Here is a 24,473-nt window from a genome sequence, read left to right on the forward strand (position 1 = left end):
CCAGAGAACCGCTTTGAAGACAGAAGAGAAAAAAAAATGAAAACGAAATAAAGCCGAAAGAAACAATCGTGTTGGACAATGCCCGGCACACCGGCGCTTTAGCACGGAACATGATCATTCCTCCGCAAGAAATGAATCACAATGACGCAGTAATCAATGGTGACATTGAAGGCGCTTTCTTCGCAGCCAGGGGGAAGCATCGGCAAATACCTGCAGGTGGCAGACATCGCGGCCCCAGCTGAAGACAGCCATCACTTATTTGACTTAATTCCAAGCATGGATGAAGGGCGGAAAGTGCTCACAACCTTTGACCTGTATATCTCCCAGATAACAGGAGGTTTTCACGCTCTGATTGTGATGTCTTCTATAGGAAGGCCAACGCTCAAATTTTATGATTTGAATACGGATGATCACGCTAAGCGAAGTTCGCCCTCGTTTCATACAGAAATTTGTTAGACTTTCGGCCACCTTGCGTGACGTCATTGCTCAAGGCGCGTAGGCCTCCTGTTATCCGAGCGCTTGTTTCACATATTGGTTTCACGTGCGCTAGCTGAGCGACCATTGGTCATGGTGAACAGTGCGCTTCGTTCTCCCACTCTATACTTTGTCGTTCATCCATTCTGACGTTCGGGCTGGATCAGTATTATGATGGTGATGACTGAATTTTAGAAAATTTATTTTTTCATACAGCAAAAGCGGAAAAGACCGCAGCCTAAAGCTAGCTGTAGTACGCCTAAAAAACTTGTTGCAGTACGCCTGAGGGCTAACATAATGACATCAAGAAATGTGCACACGGTGGAGGATCGGCCGAGAATCGGGAAGCGCGAGGGAAGTAACATTAAAGCATCCTTAAATCTGCTACTCCTTCAGAGAAAGTTGCACTCAAGCTGCGAAATGACAGGCATGTACACATGATCGCGCATTATTACGACGTGTCCTTGTCCAAGCGTACAGTAACCGTCTTACTTAACACAAACACACAATCAGCGTCTTTTTGCTTCCCCTGCGGAGAGTGCTGTATATTTCTGGTTGGGATGCCTTGATTGTGCTGGCTTAATGCGTCTGCCTTGCAAAGCATTCAAGGTTTTCTCCTAACAGTGTGTGTTTGTTGAAGTCAAGCCACTATCGGTATATGTGTCTTCTGTTCGGGTTAAATCTCACGGTCGGGGTACGTGTGCCTTTTTGTGCACCTGTCCTACAATAAGCACGGCAAACCGGCCGGTCGCAATCATCGTTCTGATAAAGCGGCGGTTAACAGTCGACCACTGCAGACATGCGTCCCGAGCGCAGTGGCTTGACCTTGGAAATGCGCTGACGTGTACGTAATGAGGACCATTATCATCGCCTTAAAGGCAGTGATGTATACTCATTAAAGGGGATTGAGACTTGGTTCAAGTCTCGCTCTCATCTTCTGACTTCTTCATCTTCATAAGCCCCCCCCCCCCTGCCCTCTCTCTGCCGCATTAAATGTGAGATCGTCTGAAGCGGGCAAGTTTTGTTCCGAAGCGTTTATTTTATTATTATTTTTTGAACGTAGTTTCTGCCGCAGATTAAAGCTTCGTGGGAACGGACAGCTTTCTTTTTTCTTTTAGCGCTCAGACCCTCGCGCTCACCTTTTTCGCTCGCTTCTTCGTCCGCCTCGCCGGCTGCGACGCGTGCGGCGGCAGACCGCGCAGTGCACGACGAGCGCCGCGTGACCGTGCGCGGGGGCAGCGACGGGACACGCGCGCTGTTGCGCCACGGCCGACGCGGCCGACCGGCGGCGAGTCGTCGGACGGGGAGCGGAAGGGGGGGGGGGGGTCCGCACCGTGCATCGGATGGGGGGGAAGATGTCGAAAAATGAATCGGAAGCCCCCAAGGCATTTCCCAACGGCTCCTGCGCCGCGGCAACCTGGGCTGGTCAGCCATCCATCTCGAATCCATTAGGCGGGCAAATCAAGCGGCCGCAGGAGAACGCGCTGAAAAGCAGGGCCCGCCATCTGCCAGCGCTTCCTTCGCCCCGTTGCGACACTGGAACAAAGGCCGTCCGCCGGGCACCAATTAGGGGTCGGGAGGGAAGAGCAAGAGAGGCCGCGAGTCGGACGTCGCCCGGGCCGTAGCGCCAGAGCGCGGCTACCTGGCGCATATCGGCCGGCGGTGGACAGGGGGCCCGGATGCGATGGGCCTTAGGGGATACCTGTCGACGTCGCTGCACACAGTATGGGCCCGCTGACTGTCCTCACCCCAGAGATGACGGGCACATCCTCTACACCGAGGGTTTCAGCGAACTTTTTCAAAAATGTTTGAAGGTTGCCGGCGGCAGACAGTAAAATTCTACTCCATGAGCTGGTCTATACTCGAAGCGGCGGATACTACCTGCACAAAAAATTGAAATGCATAATGTTCTAATTAACAAAAATGATAATTACGTTTTAACTAATTACCTTATGTCCCATATTGCAATTTACAAGTTCTAGCTGTGCAGTCCGCAAGGCGGATCCACTTGGAACGAATTCTCCGGCAGACGTCGGTTTCGAGATATTTATTCACGAACTTCGTGGTTGAATGCATTGGCGTTCCAGCTACTTTTGTGCTTCAATGCACATCAAGACGTTTCGTTATTAAAGTAAGTGGAAGGACAGTGCATTTCTCCGCAAAGTTCGGGAATTAATATCTTGAAACTGGTGCCATCCTCAGAACTCGTTCCAAGTGGATCCGCCTTGCGAACTCCACAGCTAGGAGAAGGAGGAGGAGAAAAGAAAGAGAGAATGCAAGGATAATAACAAGAAATGCGTCTGGTTGGCTACCCTATTCTGGGGGACGGAAAAGAGGGAATAGAAAGATGAGATAGAGAGAGGGAGGCGGAGGGGGGAAAGCGCGGTGAGCTCGCGCACGCACGCGGAGGGCCTGAGCAAAGTCAAACGCATTCAATTAGGCCAGTCGCCCTCAAGAAAGAGAAAAGTGCATTCACAGCTTTGTGGGCCGGCGAGCGATGGAGACGGTCTTCCAGTAGCACCTGCATAGACAACGGCCGATCGTCCAGTTGTCACAATGCGATAGGTAATGTTCGTCTTTCCGACTGAAATCGATGACAGTGGCACAATAAATGTTCGATGTTGTCTTAGCGGCCGCAGAATTTGTAAACTGTAATATAGGCCGTAAAGTAATTTGAGAAAACTTAATTAGCGATTTTTGTTAATTAGTCGATTATACATTTCAATTTCTTGTGCGAGTAGTGTCCACCGCTTCGCGTAGGCGACTTCATGAGCTAGAATTGTGCTATGTGCCACAGGCAGCCTTTAAGAATTTTTGAATGTGTTCGCTGAAACACCCTGTATATGCACCGGCTTTGTAGACTTTCAGCAGCACTCGTATACAGTGTTCGCATCCTTGCTGATAACAAGCAGGAAAAAGTAACAGATATAGGCCGGTGTTTCTACGCGTATCACAGCATCTGCACTGTGGTTTCACCTTCGTGAGCGCTCAATGCCGTTCTTTTGTACGACCGGATACCGGCTAGGCCGCAGCTCGACACATCTGCCAAAGTGGCTGTCCGGGAAATGAAGCGTACGAAAAGCGTGGCATCTGCTGTCTCGCCCTTGCGACCCTCCTGCGACGTCTTTACCGGCACCACTCCATGTTACAGAAGAGCCGAGACGGGAAGCAAGATAGTGAGTACGAATGTTAATAATGATGCAACAAAGAGGCATTTCGTGTTCGTGCAACTGTTTCCGGATGCGACACACAGGCCACTTTTTTTTTTTCATCTCTGCGTGAGTCCTTGCTTCCTTTGCAGTATCGCTTTATCTGGTGTTTGCTTATTCGCGAACGAATATTCCACTCGCTACCGGCATAGTTGCAGGGAAGTCCGGGTGTTCTATACTTCCTGAGTGAATCAATATCTTCGCAAGCAGATAATGCACATCTCCTAAAGTGCGAGTGCCTCGGTCATGTCCGATTCAGGTCGCGTTTTAAAATTCAGTGTTTGAACTCTAGCTGATGACATATGGATGCGTGCAGTTCATCACGATCATTTATTTATTTAATTTCCCCTTAAAGACCCCACTGGAGCATTACATAAAGGTGTGTGTGTGTGGGGGGGGGGGAGGTGAAGCGCTTAAAATGCGTGACAGAACAGGAAAAAAAATGTCGTTAGTGTAAGAACAATAGCGCACAAAGTACTGCAAAGAGATAAACATGGTTAAGGTTAGCATGACACGTCATGATCATATTACGCGCGACTGTGTGCATTCCGTGCAAGAGCGCAAAAGAAATCAAATTTCGACACATTCTCCTTATTATAGTTCTAATGAGCCTCTTTACTCATCCGCACTAAGGAAGAGAGGAGCACGTCCCGGACACGGTATTTTTGCCAAAAGTTTAGGCTCCTTGTCGAAAATTTTGTTGGAGAGAAGAAGAGGCAGTTGGCAATTCAGTGTAAATAAAAGCGAGCTCTGAGTACACAGTTGAACTGCCGCGCGTGGTTGTGAACTACGTAGATTTAGAGAGTGTGTTCGCTCAGCTTTGAGAAGACGACGTGCTGCATACGAGGGGGGGGGGGGGGGGGGGGCGCCCCGCGCCTGGACTCTGGTGTTCCACTTTCCCTGAGGAGGATGATACCGCCTGAGCGTGCAGGCCTCAGCAGCAGCCGGATCACCGTGCAGTGCTTGGCTCCGAATGGGGTTAGGCGCTGGGCGAGCAACGCTGCAGCGGCTGCAAGTCGGCCGCCGGCACACTGAGCCGCCCGATGGCCCGGACGGCCTTGACTCGGCCCGCTCCTCGCCGAGCGTCACAGTTCCCCGGCGTCGCCACTTCCTTCCTCCGATCACGACCAGATACTTGATCGCTCCAGGCAGCGGAAAAACGCGCTGCCTTTCGCCGGGTGCCTGCCGGCGACAGGCGATTCCTACACCTCCGCCCCCCCCCCCCTTCTCTGTACATGGCGGCGCAGCCACTGCCCGAACGTGCGCAGACCTGTGCGCACCTCTTTGACGCGCCGTAACGTGCCCTAACTACAGAGGGCCGCCCGTTACAGCGAAGAACCTAACATATGAGCAGGCGATGACGCGCGAGGGGGTCGCTTCGTCTCTTCGGCGGTTTCCGATCTTCGGAAGGCCAAGCAAAACAACGTGGAAACAATGCTCCGACGAACGGCGGATAAGGGTTTCACGAGCATTCACTCGTGGGAAAACCGCGTTTAACATCCGACAGCTGAAGGCATGAAAAATGGACGTGCCGTTACTCCGCGTGGAAAAAAAGCTTTTATGCAAAGTGTTTGAAAAGTATTCGAGTTTTGCAGGCCTGTAGGAAATTGGACGTACTAGGCGCTTCAAGTCCAGATGTGCCCAGAGCATAGGTAAGGTAAGGTACTTGTTGAATAAGACTTCTGTATTGTCCAGTTAGCCACCAATCAGCATACTTAGGCTTGTTTAGGTGTACTCAAAGAGGGGGACAATCAAGTGGAAACATACAATCGCTAACTTCACCAAAGGCTTTATTAGAGAGAGGTGCACATATCTTGCGCACGCATATCACACTCGCGCGAAAGCAAATATGCCAGGCGCGAACCGTATCACATTAAGCAATGATATATAGTTCCTTTCTTGACGAAGCTTTCTGAACAAGGCTGAACCTCGACGCTCATCAATCAACTATATGCAATTATAACGCCAACTTGTCTCTTGTCTGTATGAAAAGGTAATGTGTTTGCGATATTAGCCAGATGTGTCGTGCTTCGGTCAAATACTTTGAAATGTACGGAAGATAATGTATTTGAATGTTGATAAGCTCGATAGTGTGACAATAAGGGACAGGAGGAGGAGACGGCGCAGGCCTGATGATGCTGCTTCAGTTGCAATCAGCTGGAACATCGTCACTGGCTGTGCCGGTTATTCTAACCATTCATTTTTTCGGGACAAAATCGAAAACTGGACGACGACTTGCCTTGCCGGAAAGTAGGTAATTGGACTCATATTACGTAGATTCAGCTTACGGGGAAGTAAAACGTAATTCCGACCAAAAATATATGGTTAAATACCACGTGATACTCTTTCTGACCATACTGTCACTGACTTGGTAAACGCGAACCTTAAAATATGAAATAAAGAAAGAGAAAAAAATCACCGCACAGGCACCCCGTACAGATGGTTAACCAGTGAAGCTGAAACGTGCGGCTCCGGTGTTTATCACTGGGTTAACCCCGCCACATCATTGAAGTCTTGCTCAATTATTGGTTACGTCTTTGTGTTTCTTAATGAGGTTACACACACGTTCGGCTACGACAGAGAGAACGACGTCAGTGACGGTATGCCCGCAGTCCACCATTGTTTGATGTCTCGAGTTTGCTCGGCGGCGTGGTTAGCAGCATACGCCCGCCATTGACGCTTGCGATTCTTCAAAATTAAATCTGGCCGTCACGTAAGACAATGAATGACTCATACCCCCTTAAGCAATAGCTCATACCTCGGTAAACGCCGTCGCCCCATTACGACGACAGAAGTGAAATGTTACGCTGGAAGGGTGAGCGGAAACGGAGCCAACTGTGTGGTTGCGCCGAGGCGCGCCAACGAGCTAGCTGTGGAAGAAGACGACGATGCTCCAGCCATTGCTGATGATGATAGTTTTCTGCACACAGATGGGTCAGACGCATTTTCGTTTCGCCTAGCCATATAAAGCTTCGCTTTAAAAAAAAGAAGGGGTTCGACCTCCGCACGGAAGTCTTGTTCAGAAACAAAATAGCACTAAACACCAAGCATATGCTCGCTCCAGCAATCTTGTCAGACACCTTGCTTACAGGCATATGCTATATTACCGTCGTTCCAATTTGACGTTGCGTCCGTTGTCTGTGTTTGTGATTCGAGATATCGTCAATATTGACATCGCATCCGGCTCCTTTCCGCAGCAATAACGCTGTCAATCTCGTGATTCGTCCTTCCAACGCGTTCGGCGTGGGCATCACAACATAACTCTTTTTTTTTTCTTGCTCGCTCTCTCTTTCTCTATGTGGTTCATGAGCTACTTTATGTGTCTTTCGAAAGTGCCGCTTTCACAGTCGTGTACTTATAATCGTGGTTCGCTCAGGGGATATTCTACACCACGCCCTGGAACCTTTCGTTTTTTAACTTGTCCTTTATGTTTACAAGTTGATGCCACAACTTACGGGGACGAACCTGCGTCACATGTATACGTTGCAACTGCGTATAGGACACGCGCCAAAGCCTCAGTATACGCCAGGCACATACGAGGAAGTGGTGCGCAGACAGCAAAGGGAACTGTACGTTGTTGTGGGGAAGGCGACAAATGTTGTTTCACGGAAGATACGGACCTTTTTGGGTATAGTCGCAGGCTGTACACTTTAAGTAAACCACATGCTTGGTCTTCTGTGAAAGATGCCGCGCAGAATTGCTGAAGCGAACATCTGGTGTTTCGTGCTCCTTCCGCTGTCTTTCTATTTTCAGCCCTACCTCTTCACCCATTGCAAAATAACCTGTTGAAACTGCCTCTGGTTAAGCTCACTGACTTTCTATGCATCCTTTCCCTTTCTCTGCTTAGTGAACAAGGCTTCTATGTCAAGGCCGAAACGTCTTTTTCATCCTTTAACCACATATTTCTGGTAGGCGTTCAGTTTTATTGTCGTGTAACGTGAATGTTATGGGACTTTCTAATTTAGTTATTAGCGCTTCGATCGTTTGCACACCGCTGTTAGCCATTAAGAAAAGAAGGAAAGGCAATGCTGTTTGCCCAAGGCCTTACCGTGTGAAGTAAAACGTAAGCTAAATGCATTGTTGCCTACAATGCTTTGAATTGGCAAAGATGGCACCTACAACTCCCTGCGACCAGTGAGGCGCGCAATATGTCTAGGTACTTCTGTCAGATTGTCATAGCTGACGCCCGCGTAGCTATATTTTAGAGTTCGCATTGCGATAGCAATTATATGGATACTCCAGGCGCATTTCTTCCGTCGCCGTCACCGTGAGGTCCCGTATAAAGTCCAAGGACGATGAAATATTTGCCGCGCGCCGTATGCTGTGCGTGCGAGCGAAAGCGTACGAAGGTGAGCCGGCGATCGCGGCTGAATCCCGCGCGCGCAAGGGATGGAAGCGGGTCGGAAGCGTGCCGTCTTTCGTCGCGCGTTCTACTCCGGGCGGCCCGGGCGGACACGCGCGCCCGCCCGGGCCGCTGTATCGTGAAAGCCATCTACGACGGGGACACAGTCCGCCGCACGTGTTGATTTCCGCGGCTTAGCTCACGTTGATGCGAAACGCAGCACGAAGGGTCAATTCGCTTGCTCCTGCTGCCACGTTTCCTCGCTCCAGCGTTTTGACAGCGAGTTTCCATGGTCACTGAGTGAGATGGGTTCATCTTTTCCTGTGCGAGCGTGACACCATGCTTGTTAATTTAGTTAGTATGCCTATGTTTCCAAGTTTATGCGGCCGATAAAACTGCTATCCTTACTTCGTATAGCTGTCCTAATTTGCTATCGCAATCGATGCTTCACCTTTCAAGCGAAACTGCGACTCTTTTGACTGCATGACTCATACAGCTGCAGTAGTCCAAGCCAGAACACAGCAAGCTTCGAGCTCATGTCATTTCACTTCTTCCGTGCGCCTATTTTGAAGCGCCGTAATTGGTAGGGCATTGACAACTCGTCCAGCATTCAGTTGTTCCGAAAGCCATCCGAGGCGTAGAGGCGTCACACGAGTGGCGCAGCACCTGTTTAAAAACGTAGGCCTTGCTTTCCGGCAATCCCTCGACAGGGGAAAAAAGGTACCTATGGTCTTCGCGTTGGGTCAGATGCACTTGTGCAGCGTGCGCAGCCCGCCATCCGCTCGGTGCGCGCACGACGTCGCGTTCGTGGCACACAGCATCCTCGCGCTGCTTGCTGCAGGCCGAGATGGGGCCCCGCGAAAGGGGCTGCGCAGAAGAGCATAGAGCGGTGTTTCGGCGAAATACTTTTCTTTCTTGAAACCAGCGCGAGCGGCATCGAAAAACAAGCAAGAGCCACAGCAGCAACAGCATGCGGCGACGGCTGCGGCAATGAGAGGAGTAGGATAGACAACGATGCCGGAACCGCACAAAATACCCGAAGCCGCGCTTTAAGAACGCGGGGAGAAGCGATGCGTCCCCTTCCTGGAAACAAGAGCAGTTTGGCGCGAGCGGCGTCGTCCGAGGCGGAAGACACCACGGGTAGCGAAGCGGTCCCGCACGCGTGCGCGCTCAAGGCGCGGCCTTTATTCACCGCCACCCGGGGCCTCGGCGCGTTTTTCATCGGCCCCCGGCTTTTTCGGGCGCATCTTCGTTAGGGCCGCGCGCGCACCAATCCAGGAAGAGCGACCATGACTCTCCGCGCAGTCGCTAACGGGCGCTCGTGGTGGGCCGCGTTTCCATCCGGGAACGGGGGCGGAGGCATGCGCCATCATCCAAACAATTTTGCGCAAACGGATCGCCAAGGAATCACCAGTAATCACGCAGTCTCTGCTTCTCTGTTGAGAGCACCAAGTGGCGCTGATGACAGTTCGGTTGCCCTGTGTGCCGGTCAACTTCCTAAGATGTAGCAGTTATAGTGCCATCAGTTCGCTATGCTAGCAATCACTTCAGAGAGTGGGGCTTTCACAACCAGACTCTGTTTTCAGCTGGAGGAACTAGCGCTCACTATATGTTATTCTATAAAGTTTTTTTTTTTCATTCCAAGTACCCCTCTGCGCTGAAGTGTTCGCAAACAGGTGCGGCGAAGGGACTTTGTTTGCACGTACAGATATACTTCTAGATTTGTGCAATCGCTTTAAATAGCAAGCAGCATCTGTTGCTGTTGTACAGTGGCCCCTATATATTGTTAGATGGGAAGATGACAACGAAGGGGGAGGCAGGGCAGAGTAGACTAACATCTAGGCTCTACATCGGCATAAAAGAAATGCAGAAGAGCCGACAACCTGTCTAAAAAGCAATTTTTTACTCCACCCGTCACGTCGTCTTCCTTCGCCTTCTCCCTATAGCTACCCGTTCAATTTCTCATTCTCCCGTAAAAGTAAATATTCGGCATCGTTGTGTATACAATAAGTATATTTTTGAATGTCCGAGGGTCGGTGGCAATGTGGAGGTGTTGGTTGTACAGTTTGTTTTACATCATGCAGTTGACTATCGAACACGTCAAAAATATGCATGAAAGAAATACAAAGAATAAATATTATGCAGATTCCATGCCCTCTGAGAATCGACGTTATGCGGAGCACTTTGCAGATAACTGGCTATCTATAAAGCGAAACCAGATATACAAAACGTGTCTGTGTATAAGGCGAGAAATTGTGTGTGTGTGCGTGTGTGACGACAGCAGTAAAAGGGGGGTGGGGGGTGGAGGCGGCTGATAGTATAAAATGGCGATGACGATGACATGGCGACAGATTTTATTTTTATTCCGCAAAAAGAAAGTTACAATTGGTTCCGTTTCGACCTGGGTCGATGCCGAAGGCGGTAATATATTGCACCGCATGTACCAGCTGCTATACGAGGGAAGGACTGTACAATGTCGACCAATTCCGAAGCCGGTGCAGTCTAACACAGCGTTTCAAAGTCATCATCATCATCAGCCTGGTTACGCCCACTGCAGGGCAAAGGCCTCTCCCATACTTCTCCAACAACCCCGGTCATGTACTAATTGTGGCCATGCCGTGCCTGCAAACTTCTTAATCTTATCCGCCCACCTAACTTTCTGCCGACCCCTGCTACGCTTCCCTTCCCTTGGGTTCCAGTCCGTAACCCTTAATGACCATCGGTTATCCTCCCTCCTCATTACATGTCCTGCCCATGCCCATTTCTTTTTCTTGATTTCAACTAAGGTGTCATTAACTTGCGTTTGTTCCCTCACCCAATCTGCTCTTTTCTTATCCCTTAACGTTACACCTATCATTCTTCTTTCCATAGCTCGTTGCGTCGTCCTCAAAGTGCCAGTTGCCATCAGGGGAAAATGGGAGAAACTGACACGTTCTCACTTTATTATGCATCTTGTTGCTATGCGATGTCACGCACGCGAAAGATAGCGGTTAGGTCAACTAATATTCCCGCGTTTCATTCCTGCACATACATCTCCCAGCGTTGCGCGGGAGAAATATGCGTGCCATTGTAACCTAACGGAATTGGACAAGCGGCTGTGACAGTGATATCACGTACCATGCCAGATTGATGGACTCTAACGGACGATGTGTGTGTGCTGTGCTATGTGCTCTCTCTCTCTCTCTCTCTCTCCCTTCCCCATCTTTCATCGCCCCTATTCCTCTCCCATGTGTAGGGTAGCAAACAGGTTAAGCTAAACTGGTTAACCTCCTTGCCTTTCCTTCTCCACTTTTTCCTTCCTTCCTTCCTAATGGTTAGCAAATTATGCTGGTTGATCGAGGTTCACCCCCCCGCCATTGCACACTTTCTTTTTTTAAAATTTTTGACCTGAAACGATGCGAGACAGGAACCTACCTTAACGGGCCTGGAATGAGCCAAGGAATGCTTCGAAATAAAGATGAATTTCGCGAAGCACTCCAGTTCTCAACATGTGGTCAAGTCGGTGGAAATCTTGTTACTTTTTTCTTCACCCTTTTTAGCCAGTTCGCAGCGTCTGGTACTACTTAGAACGAGTAAAAAACTATAAGGTACCAAATTTATACGGCAGCACAACTTTTTGTGTTTGTCACCGCCGAATGCCGCACACATTATGCGCAATGAGACTACACACTTCACTCAAGGAAATGTGCTGCCAGGGCCTCGGACGCATAATATTAAATACAGCTCCCCGTGCCGCACTACGCACGTACAGTAACAGACAGAAATGACCCTTATCGCGAATTCGTAGATGACAATGCTTCGGTGTAGCACTCACACGTACGCGACGGAAAATAAACAAAGAGCTCGTCTACGTCATGTCGAAGCTCAAGCAATGCGCACCACCTTGCAAAAGGACGTTAATGTGACGCTCACTGGGGATCTCGTGGTGTATGTATACAGCAAACAGGCGGCCACTGCACATGGCGACATGTGCGACGAAGAGTAAGTAAATAATGTGTTCGAAAGCACTGAAATGCTACAAAGTCGTCTCTTGTTTTGCGTTAGGTCTGGCACGGCTCCTAGATTAGTGGCCTTCGCCGTGCTGATGCAGCCGCAAGCTGGACCATGTTTCTTTCCGCGCCATTTTCCGGAGACCTCCGGGACCCCGAATGAACTGGTGCCGGACGCAGGAGCGGTAGACGAGCCAGGCGGGCTGCGACGCGGGCCTGGAAACGGAACCCAAGCGCTCGCCCGTTGCTTTCTTTTCTCTTTCTTCGCTCGATCCCGTAGCGGCCGCTCACGTGTGGCGGGCGACCGTAAGCAGCTAATTAACCAACACTACCAACACCCATCTGCTGTGGGCGCACGCCGGCGGATGAGTGCGTCGTGCGCTCAGCCACCCCTCGCTGAAAAGATGCGTCGGCGCGGTAATTAAACCGGGGCCGGCGATGGGTGCTAGCGGAAGTTTTTCAATGGGCCGAAGCCGAGGAGACAAAACGCGAGGTCCTGTGCCGAGATGTTATCACGTACTCGAGGAGGCGGGCAATTCGATTAGCTCCGGTTAGAGGTGCGAAGCCGGCGGCTTCCCATCGACGGGGTGGTCCCCGCTGCGGGCCGCGTTGCTGCTGCCGCCGGTCGCTGCGGTTCGCGGCCCATGTGGCGGTCAGGGGGGACCAGCCGAACAGCACGCCGAGACGCCCGGCTGGTCCAACGAGGCGCTGACAGCGTTCAGCGCTGGCATGCATCTCAAACGCACTCGAGCAGCTAGAAAGTGGCGTTGGGAATCCGTCCGTCCCTGGTGGGACGTTTAGCTCCGGGCCCGCACTCACAGTGTTCGCGAGTCGTGTGCTGTAGCAATTGGTAAGAGCAGGCGCCGGTCCATCACGATCGCGAACATATTAGAAATGGCGGCCAACCAATGGCAGGCAGTTTTTACAACGGTAAAAGCTTCGTGCACATCCCCCCCCCCCCCTCCCCAGTAATACCCGCCGTGGTCGCTTTGTGGCTATGGTGTTGGGCTGCTGAACACGAGGTCGTGGGATCGAATCCCGGCCACGGTGGCTGCATTTCGATGGGCGCGAAAACACACGTTCACCTAGATTTAGGCGCACGTTGAAGCACCCCAGGTGGTACGAAATTTTCCGGAGTCCCCCGTTACGACGTGCCTCATAATCACATTATAGTTTTGGCACGTAAACACCCCTAATTTAATTTTTTTGTCCTCAATGATAGCGTGGCACGCACTATTCGGTGTTAAGGTGTTTTCAAAGAAGGACAGTGCGAAAAGTGCCCAGATATCAGTTGCATTGTTGTACTTGCCAAACTTGCACTAATGCTTGCAACCAGCTTTCCATACCAATACCCTGCATGGAAAGGTGGTTGCATCTGAGAATACAAAGAAAGCAGAAAGCTGCAATGGGGGCGATTCAGTTGAGCTGTTGGTGGCAGTGGTCAAGCTCTCAGCCTCTTTTTGTTTCTGTATATAACTATTTAGTTTAGAGGGACGAATATGCTTGTCGCGTCGCTATCGCCTATCATCAGCGATTAAAGGTGCGTGTGACCCCCCCGAGCGATGGGAGACCTTGTTGTCCAGCCCCGACCTACCGACCCAGCTCGCGCTGGCGGCTAGGGGCCAGGAACTGCTGGACACATATGGGACCTGAGAATAAGGTTCCACCCCATCTGGTGCAAGCGCGCACCACCCGTCACTAAGGGCTCAGCACAAAAGTTGATTCTCTCTCTCTCTCTCTCCAAATATTTTCTTGAAGTCAACGATGATCACCCATAGACAGGATGTACTGTACACGTAAACTGCGCGTAAATGCTACCCGTGTAGGGGACTACCTGTACAGGCCAGCCAACCAAACATATGTCTAGTTAACCTCCTCGTCTTTCGCCATCGTTATCTTACACGCGTTAGCAAGTTTTCATTCTTTTCTTGATTTTTGTCCCTTTTTTCATTCCTATGAAAAACGCGTCAAAAGTGCCGACAGCTTTCGTTCTGCTGCAGAGGTTTATGGAGACAGAAAACATTGAAGCTCGTTGCTGTTCCGAATAGAATAGACGAGAAGAACTGCTTGCGCCTATACGGTGAAGACCGACAGGAGTGACGGGCCATTTTTTACCCACTGTTTCGTGCCCTGGTCACGATCACATCCCGGCTATGCACATGCTTGCTATACTTATATTGTAGAGCTTCCAGAGTAAGGAAGTTTGGAATGTTTCGAATGTTCACGTGTCGCATCTCTCTTCACGATGTCCACTCCTTTTTTATCGACTGAAGGTGTGGCGTCCTGACGCATATTACAGGAAGCGTTCACGGCTTAAACTGCAGTCTCGAAAGCTTTTATGCGAAACATACTAGCCGCACAACCATGCTCTTCCTTGCTGCGCCGCGCGCGGCCGCGTAGCTACGACATGACGTCATAGCAGCTGCAAAAGCGGAGGCTCAACTCGTGCGCTCGCTTGCGGCCGCTTAGCTACATAGCCGGGTCTCAGCTCGTGCGCTCGCCTGCATGAGTTGTTTCTTCGTCTAGCCGAACCACATATAGCCAAGTAACAGCAGTTCACCAGGCTAAACAGTGGTTCAACAACTAAAATAAAGGCTAGTATGCTTCGCATCCTGGGCTTAACCTTAGCTAAGCCACAGCCATTTTTTTTTTGGAGTATCACTTCGGACCTAACCTCCCATAATTCTTTTTTTTTGTCCCAGTAACAACTTCGCTTTATCTAATTTGGAAGCACATGCGCACCTTGCTCCTAGTTTTACAATTTTGTGTTCTTTACCGCGAAGGCATTCACTAAATGACTTCGCCTTCAGCCGAGTCTGTGCAATGTCTCAACCACCACATCTCATGGATGGTACGGATTTGTAGGAAGGCGCTTTCACACGAAACTCCGACGGCGAGCTGCTCGGCCTGTCGCGTCTCGACGCGCCAGCGCACGGTTCGCCGCTCCTCTCGGCGCGCGATGACGAACGCGCGCTGCGACTCGGCGCTCCATCGGAGCGGCCCACCGCCTTTCGCCGCGCTGCGTGCCGCCCGCCGACAGGTGGCTGCGCGGCGCCGCAGCGAGGAAGCAGTGCGTGACTCTTCGGCGGCCCCGCGATGTTATCGCATCGAGCGCGCTTTCAGGAAGGGGGGGAAAAGGCATTTTTTGGGGGTTCCGTTTCGTCGAAAGCGAAGGAAAAAAGAAAACGAGTGGGGGTGGCGTCTGAAATTCGATTATGCAAGACGCGCGTTGTCACGGTTGGAGCAAGCGCGCTGGAGTGGATAGCAGCGAAAGCTTAATGAATCCGGTAACGCCGCTGCTCCCTTCTCTCCGGCAAAGGCGGTTTTATTACGCGATTTCGTGGCCCAAGTGGCATACTCGCTACGCATCGAGCGCACGCACTCTAAGGGCCTGCAAGTATGGCCGGCGGTGATGGCGGGGCGCCTTTTTTCGGGCAACCCTCCACCCACGGTCTCCACCTTGCTTTTCTTTCCCCACCCCATAAGGTGTTAATTTTTGTGCCCTGCTGAAGCGGGAATCACGACGTCGTGCGAAAATGGTCCGCTTCGACCGCGCTTTCCGCTGCAACGTATGTTTTCGCTTCGCGGAGTAATCCCTGCTCGCTGAATTTGGCCGATGCCCGCCACCTCTAGCTGTACGTCGCCCGCTATCATCTCAATCTGAGCTGGGATATAGCATAGGCGAATGAAGCCTCATCGTCTGGTGATCATCTTGTATGCGGCTTTTCTTTTAACACTACACTTTTTTGAGGTTCAAAGTACAAAAATCTGAAAGCGTGAAATAAATAAAAGCTACAAAGTTGTTGCCGATAAACAGAACCGACTGTTCCCAAGCTTCAGAACGACAGAACAGAAGGTTAGAAAAGCGGCATTTATCCTGCATTCCTCTTCGTTTCTTTCCTTTTACCGATGATTGCCGTAAATGGACAGAATTACCTTAGCTCCAAGATCAAGCCTGAGCCTCAATGGGCAGTAGTGTTTCCTTGCTGGCATGTAACTAGACGGGTCGCTCTGCGCTGAGCGCTGAAAACGGATGCGCCTAATCTAAATAGGTCAGAGCTTGGAAAAATTTGTGGTTTGCGGCAACGGACGTGGCTTAAAAGCAGCTGCGGTACACGGTGGAACTATATCACAGAGCTCTATCATCAACCTCTTATGTATTTGTGGTGCTTTTATCTTTTCAACGCACCTTGTCAGCGCATGTACCCACGAGCAGATTAACACATCTTCAAGCTTATCAGGCTAGCTTTTATCCATTAAACGCAGGCATCTCATGTCCGCTTGCACAAGAATCTCCGAGACTCGTAATAGCCAGCGCGCGCGATTGAGCCGGCACAGTGAGGCGGATACCGCGCGCTCGGAGTCTCCCACGTGTCGACGAAATAAACAAAGCACACTCACAAAACTCATCTGCGCATGCTCAGGAATGGTAACACCACGTGTCAATAGCATGCGCAGACGAGTTTTGTGTCTTCTTTTTTCACCTCAGTGCTCCCTTCAGTTGATAGTCAGCGTTCGTGTTGTCCACTTCTCTAATCTTGTGTGCTGTCTGCATGCCTCAATTCTATTTTGCATAATGAAAGCACACTCAGACTCTCTCACAAAAATATCTCGTTAGGGCGCGCTCAGACTCGGCCGGGCTCAAGCTCTCCATAAATCAGACGTCGCCGAACACACTGGGCACCATGCTCAGGAACTCATAAGCAACCGGTATCACACGTGATTCATACTGATTTGAGCTCACTCAGCTCACATTATACTCAGGGTCACTTCGAGTTTCTCACACCCGCACTCCCTAGGTTCGCTAAGACTCGCACCCATTCGGACTCACTGAGCCCATGCACTGGCCGCGAGTGTTTTAGCTTCTCAATTCAGTGCAAGTCCGGGCGTGTAGAGCGGCGATTTTGTCATGCGACTTGAAGCTTGCGTTAATTTTCTCGTAGGGTAAATAACGTCTTCAATCAAAACATTGGATTTGCCTATTAAGCCCAACGTTTTCGTGTTCCCTCCCCAAGAAAAAAGACGAATTTGCTCCTTAACGTTGGGGGTAGTAAATCCCCGTTTCTTGGTTGAAAGCGTTGTTCATTTGAAAACGCTCAACAGTACTCACACGCACGCACACACACGCACACAAACGCATTGCGCGACCTACCAACTTATTTATTGATTAGAGGGACGGATGCATCGTGCAGCCACAATTTTTCGCGCACACGCACACAAGCCAAAAATGTCGGGGCAGTAGAAGCTTACTAAAGCAACAAGTTGGCCTCAAACAAGTCTATCTCTGCGGAATATGAGGTCATGGAAGTGTCGCTATACAAACGCACGCAGAACGACGTTTCTTGTAAAATATGCCTCCCTAAAATCAGGCGCGGTTTTTGTTGCCGCTCTTGCCGAGAATCTTAACCCGCGAAAAATACAGTTCGCATGAACAGGCGTTCGCCGGTTGACATCGCTACTCCGTGGACGGCCCGCTCGCCTATTGGCCGCTCCAACACGGAAAGATGAGGCGTTTGTAAGAGCCCTGTATCTATCTGCGCTACAGCAATGTTGCATCATAGCGGAAGAGGCTGCGCGAAGCTTCGACGCGCATGAAGCTGAGGACAGAGTGGGTGATTGATAGAACCGTGGGGACAATACACCATGAAAATCGATTCCTATATAGGACTCTGGCCACTATTTTGTAGCGATGCCTTATGCCTTATTCTATGCTATTCTTATCATCCACCACACACGGCCGTCCGATCCCGTTGATAATGCGGGCAGACCGTCGCTCTGACCACTGGCCAAGCGCGAAAAGCGCGAAAAAGCATAGAATCGGAAAAGTCATCGCTACAAAATACCGGCCCTGCTTTATACCTGATGGAATAAGAAAAAAAAATTCAGAGAACCGACGTGGTTAAGAAGAAGACGGTGTCAGGTACCCTCAATTACGACTCGATCCTCAATCATGTTGATGCTTCGTGTACTTCACATTCCGTACACGCACAGAGTATTCAGAGGTGTAACAATCAACTAATGCAGACGCGAGTTCATCTTCAGCATAAGGAGGAATCTATGAGTTGCATGTTGTCCATATTTATTTATTTATTTATTTATTTATTTATTTATTTATTAAAACGCACCTGCCTTGTATTTAAGAAGTTTGAGCATGAGAGACATGGTACACGATGTGTCATCCAATATACGATGTGCGACGGGACCGAAAGATGGCTGCTCTGACTAATGTTGGAACAGCTGGAACCTGGTGGACACATGTCGCAAGTCGGATTGCACGCAGGATCCTATCGCGAGTCTTCTGCCTCGTCACTTCTCATATTTAGGCAAAACAGAGCCCCGACTCCCCTTGTTCCTTAGTCGCAATTAGACTCGCTCCCGGTGTTAGAGTGTCAACCAACCGCTAACGCACAACCACCGACGGGCGCCGTGCACACCGCCATGAGCGAAGACATATACGCAGCGCGCGCGTGCATCCGGCGCGGGGCATCCTTCGCTCGGTAGCCATGTTCGCCGCGGGCCGCAAGGTTTCCCGCGCACGTCGAAACCGGAGCCGGCCGGTTGGATGCTCGCTCCTGTGCAGCAGGCCCGCGCGTTGCAGAGGCCGCCAGCGAACGGAGGAATTATTTCCGCGTCCCAGAGCCGAGCCGGAGCTGCAGGAAATCCGCCATTAAGTCAGCAGCTCCGACGGTGCGCGAGCAGGCGCGCAGCGTTGCGCGGCCGCGGTCGGGCGCCAAGGCCGGGCCCGAACGCCGCCGGCGAGCGGGCGCGACCGCGGCTCGCGCAGCACCCACCCGCCGTGGCAGCGCGCACGGGGTCAGACCAGCGAAGCTGGACGGCTGAGGTGCAACGAGCCGCGGGACTTCGCCGTGGTACCAGGGGGTCCCTCTGACATCCTGGAGGCCGCGCTACTGCCGGAGAACGCCCCTGCTATTTTTATGCCGCACGGGCGGTGGATGAATGAATCAGAGGAGCTTCGTCGGTGGAACTGGCAGTGTGCGTGCGCTCTGTATACTTTTGAAGATCCATCAACGTTAAATGTCGGCGTTTATCTTGAGGTACCGGGGTACTCCAGTCGTTTTAAGCACAACCACTGTAAAAACGATACGAGTATCCCTGAATCACTTTGAACGCAGTGATGGTCGGCACAAGGAGAGGACATTGAGAGGTAAAGGTACAGTAAGAAATACGTGCACGAACTTAAAAAAATAAAAAAGATACGTTTCGGGTCATTATCAATGGCCAATCCATATTTTTTAATGGCTGCGATTTCTGTGATGGATCTGTAACGAAGGCGTGACGTCGCTCTTTCTAGAGTCACGCGTTAGATCTCACTCACCGTCGCAGCTGGTCTGGAGCAGCAATGAAATGCGAAGGTATACTAGGAAGCCGCTGTAACTGGTGACCGCTGAAAAACTTCGGGCCGTTTAAATGGATCAATACATCAAGTTTGCGTTTGCGTAGCCTCTCATTATTTATCTTGACGTGCACCCGCAAGGAAAAGTAAGCGCGGCATGCTCTGCCGTTTGAACTGCAGTTGCACCCTCCTAAACCGAAACACGACGACATAACTTCTCGTGCACCACCTTGTATGCGCCTGTGGCTCACGAATGCGAAAATACCCGCTTTTCCTAAAATTATATTCCAGAGTGGGATATCGCACCGGGGCTTTCTGTTTGTTGTTGTTTGGATGATGTATATGTCCCTAAATAAGGCAAACAGTGAAGACTTCCTACGTTCTTCAGCAGCACTGCGAACGCGGGAGGATATTTAACCTCGTTGTTGTTAAGTATCACAAGGAATATGGACCCTACACTTTAGAGGAGGAAAAAGTAAACCGTCAGCGCCTGCTGTATATTAAGCGCTCTTAACAAGCAGCTGTTTATAAAATCAGCTCCGCGACAGCGTTTTCTGAGCTAGCCGCCGCGGTACTACACCATCCTGCTCTCTGAAACGCGGCGGCGTTATTTTCGAGAATTGACGCATCTCCGGACCAGTTTCGCTGGTTTCCTTAATGCAATAACCCACAGATGCTGAATGACTCGTTTCTCATCAGAACGGGAAATGAGATCTCAAATTTGCACAAGCATTTCGGAATTGCGATTGCGTGTATACTATATTTACTCGTGAGGGATGCGCTCGTGTGAGACCACGCGTGTATGTACACTCGTGAGCAAAAGTATGCGGACCATGGATTGCGCGTTAAAACTGATTTTCTCCTTTGCCTGTGAGTGTAACTTGAAATTAGTCCAGACTCGGAATGGCTGATTTTCTAGTGCACTCGTCGGTTTCCGTTTATACCTGTTAATTACGAAGAAATTCTGTTTTTTCGGTGACCCTGTAGTCCGTATACGTTTGCTCACGGGTGTACGTATGTGCGGATCTGCTAGAGCTACCCACCGCGGTAGGCCCGTGGCTATGGCGTTGCGCTGCTTAACTCGAGGTCGTGGGCTCGATACAGGTCGCGGCGGCCGCGTTTCGATGGGGGCGAAATGCAAGAACGCTTGTGTTCTTGTAAATTCAGGAGCACGTTGACCCCAGGTGGCTCAGAATTGATCTGGAGTCTTCCACTACGACGTGCCTCATAATCAGATGATGGTTATGGCACGTAAGAACACCAGGATGGACAGTGAATTCAATCTGCTACAGCATGCCTCCGTCAATAAGATATACCGGGGTCGCTCATGCGCTTTAATCTGCTGCGCTCTTTTGTGCGCCCGTGGCTAACCGCCCAGTGGTAGAGATACAAGCACGCCAGAGTCGTGATCAAGTGTATTCACAGAGATACGGTGAGCTAGCAGAAGTGCATCGCGCTTCCTGACGAGAGAGCCTGATTCGCAGCTGGGCGTTCGCCGCCCGAAGCTACATGTTGGCGACTCCGTGCGGGTTGCGTGACTCTGGAAATATCGGCGCCACCTGCGCAAGCAGGCAGTAAAGGGGAACCGGCGGCCGAGGTCTTTTTTTCAGACGCCTTTTTGTTTTGCTTCCATGCCCTGAGTGCGCGTTGTGTTTTCGTGCTTATAGAAATTGCTTGCGGTTGCGCGCGGTATTAGCTTAATGTTTCGAGCAAGAAATAAATGTATTTAATCAGACAATCGGACTTCCTTTCCACTTCTTGTGAAGGACGATGTTTTGAGGCCTCAAATGTACGACGAAGAATACAGCTCACCGCGATTAAGCTAAAGGTCATCACCTCGCATATCTGCCTGCGTGCGACTTCGCGCAACATTTCTCGTCCACGGAAGCATGCACGTGGATTATTTATGTCGGTAGCTTTCATAAGTAAAAGACGACCGCAACCTTTGGCTCGGCCCTCACCAGGCTTGTCACCAATTGCTTTTCCGTATGAAAAAAATCCCTGAAGTATGTCTGAAGATTAATATTTTTTTTTAATATAGGCTTCTCGGAGTGAATGTGTGCATTACATGATCATAATGACATGAAGATGGACAATTTAGCTGTATCCCTTCCTTATGTAAGAGAAGCGTCATATTGAAACACTGAACTAGACGACACGGCTACCACCTGGCATTTCCTGTCTCCGCGAGCGTCGCATATTCACGTGTTACGTAGAGCAGGCATGCACCTGCTTTAGAAACGTATCATCTCATATGACGCAGTGATAGTTGATATATATTCTCGTTTAGAAAAACCGGTCGGCTTATTTAGGTGCGGCGTCGAGGCGACAGACCAGACTCTCTTTCGTGGAGAACAACGGAGACGTTTGCGGTTTTAAATCGACCAGCTAATTTTGCGTTGCGGGGAGCTGGATATTGACTAGCCACTTGGGTCAAATGCTGTTACGTCAGCGTCCGGTCCCCGCCTGAATATGGTAGGGAGGAAGGAGGGGGGGGGGGGGGAGGCGAGATGCAACTTGAGGCGCCGCGCGCTGTGGGCATTTCCCGCTTCAGGCGAGAGGCACAGCTCTTCGGGCGGGACACCAGGAGGAAGACCCATGGAGAGGAGCCGGCAGCAGAAGCGGGCATGGACGACGAAGGTCAACGAAACGCGGTTTCACAAGCGCTCCGAAGAACTGCCCTGGGCTACGCCGCCCCGATCAATGGCCACCGTTGCGAAGCAGGCACGTGCAGAACCCAACCGCTGCTGCTCCCAATTTCGATGCACGGAACGCTGCCATTAAAGCGACGGAAGCAGGTGGTGGCTCGCTGCCCTGCTTCTGCTGTCATCCATAGGAAGAGGGGCACTTGTCAGGGATGCCTTCTGCCCGCGCAGCCATTAGTAAGGGCGCGGACGAATCTCGGCCATCGCGAGAAATCACGCGATATTCCAAGCTTCCTTCCGCCTCGCTTGCGTACGGGGTAGGTAGCCTTGCCTCCCCCACGCCGCGGCTGGGGCGAATGGCCGCCGGGGACCGCGTGCGCACCGCACACTATTTCGCCTGCCCTTGCGCTCGGCGTCGATATACACTGGAGAACCATTGACCGAGCAGGTGCACAACGACACCAATACTAAAGAAAGCACGAACGGGTCTCCTACAGTATACTGCCGCTTTCCTTCCGGCCGCACGCGGTTGCGTTAGTGGCGGAAGCCAGAAGGTGCGTCACGTGGTTCGTAGTTTCGTTTTCCTTCCTCCAGTTTGTTTTGCAGAGGATGAGTTACTGAATAGGTGACGGTATGTGTGCTCGTTTTCTAGCTTCAAATAAACATTTGGTGTTCGAAATTACAGAGGCCATACGCCACCTGACTGAGAAAAGACATAAAATCAGTTTTCAGGGGCTAACAAGTCACTGTGGTATTATCGGCAATGAACCTACCGATCAAGCTGCTCGTTTAGCTCACGTAGAAGACAAGCGCCGATCGATCCCGCTGTCTAGGACAGATGCTGCAAGGATGCTCCACCTATACTCTCACGCCAATGCACCACATCAGAGCGGAATGAACCACATTTTACACATGCCCGTTTATGCACCGTGCATCCAACCTTAAGCATTCGACTTCCTCCTAGACTTCACCGAATAGAACCGACCCTATTGTGAAGGCTACGATTGGGCGTCGCGTTCACCAATGCCTATGCGTTGCACATAGGGATGGCCGACATCGCAGCATGTGGTGATCACGGCGACGGGGAAACAATTCGTCATGTTCTATTCCAATGCCCGCAGTACAGTGTGCAGAGACAATCGCTTTCCGTCGCGCGGAACCTGAAAAGAAAGAATTCTGAAACATCAACGCGAACTTAACATCGCATCAGAAGGCCGTGCAAGTGCTACTGTGCTTGTTGAGATCGACCGACCTGTGTGAACGATTGGCATTGAAACGCCCCTCCTGTTACTTGTTCCTGTTCTTCTTCTTTTTTTTTCTTTTTTTCTCTATCTCTCCTTGCCCTCTTTCCAACCCCTGTATCCCCCACCCCAGTGCAGGGTAGCAAACCGTAAACGTGCCTCTGGTTGACCTCCCTCCCTTTCCTTGCCCCCTCTCTCTATCTCTCCTCGTTTCGAACAACCCATGTTGAGGTTAGCGACGGTGAAGTGAACAATATGTGCACCTCGTACATCGCCGTGGCTTCGTTATTATACTACAGTCCTCCGCGGCGGCGTCCCTCATAGCCAATGTTGTGGTCTCAAGGCTTCAGAGCGTATTGTAATACTATTCGAAGACAGCTTCCTAGCTAGGCGTCTGGTGTGGCATCTCACGACCCACTGTGGTTTTGAATCACTGCAAGTTCCGTTGCGCGCTCTCCCATTGGTCAAGCTACTACCCTGCGTTCGGCTAAGAAAATTGTTCTCGCATCCTCTCCACTCTGTCTGCACGCAGGAGTGATTTTCGCGCAGGACGCGCGCTTAAAGGCCCAATATTAAGAGCAAGCGCTCCAAACTATATGTGACACTGGCCCAGCGTTCGAACGCTGTGCCCATGCACAGATTCTGCGATTCCGGTCCAAGAGCGCGCTGAGTTTCTTCAGCCCCAACGTTCTGTCTTGTTAATCTTCGCTTCTGCGAACCATCCTGGAGCATTTTCGCGTCGTAAAGGAAGAGAAGCTGCAACCACGAGCACGCACGGACCCCGTATGTCGCAGAGGCAGTACCGTTTATTCGGTCAAATTTGACGCTTTGTAATTCCAAAACAAAAGAAATCGTGAAACACGTTTTTTCAGATTACATTAGTTCAAGTCAATAGACTTATATTCGGAAGTTTTTAAAGAAAATCAAGGATGACCATTAAAAGAAACGTTTTTGAAGTACAGATACTTACTAACATGCCTAAACTTGAGCGATTCTAGTAAACTTTTAGTGGTGACTAGTGCAGAGATATTTGCCTCAAGTTTTATCAATTTTAATGGCAACAGATAGCTAAAATGTGAAAATTGTGCTCTTCACAGATGCCGAAAGAAGGAAGAATCTGGATTTTGGTAAATATTGTGTGATGTTTCATATTCGCGATTTTTTTTTCACATCATCGGGGTCATACTTCGTGGTAAACAGCTCCATTTTAATTTAAAGT

At 50.6% G+C, this 24,473-nt stretch overlaps 1 long non-coding RNA gene across 1 annotated transcript in view; it reads left to right on the top strand.

Moving 5' to 3' along the window:
- Positions 1 to 3,507: 3,507 nt before the first annotated feature.
- Positions 3,508 to 24,473, top strand: part of LOC139056156 (uncharacterized) — a 191,227-nt gene continuing 170,261 nt past the window's right edge. Inside the window, exon 1 of the long non-coding RNA XR_011512191.1 lies at positions 3,508 to 3,650. This is a non-coding gene — a long non-coding RNA (uncharacterized lncRNA). The remainder of the gene's footprint in view (positions 3,651 to 24,473) is intronic.

Source organism: Dermacentor albipictus, chromosome 1 (genome assembly GCF_038994185.2).
Source record: "Dermacentor albipictus isolate Rhodes 1998 colony chromosome 1, USDA_Dalb.pri_finalv2, whole genome shotgun sequence".
Taxonomy (NCBI): Eukaryota; Metazoa; Arthropoda; class Arachnida; order Ixodida; family Ixodidae; genus Dermacentor; species Dermacentor albipictus.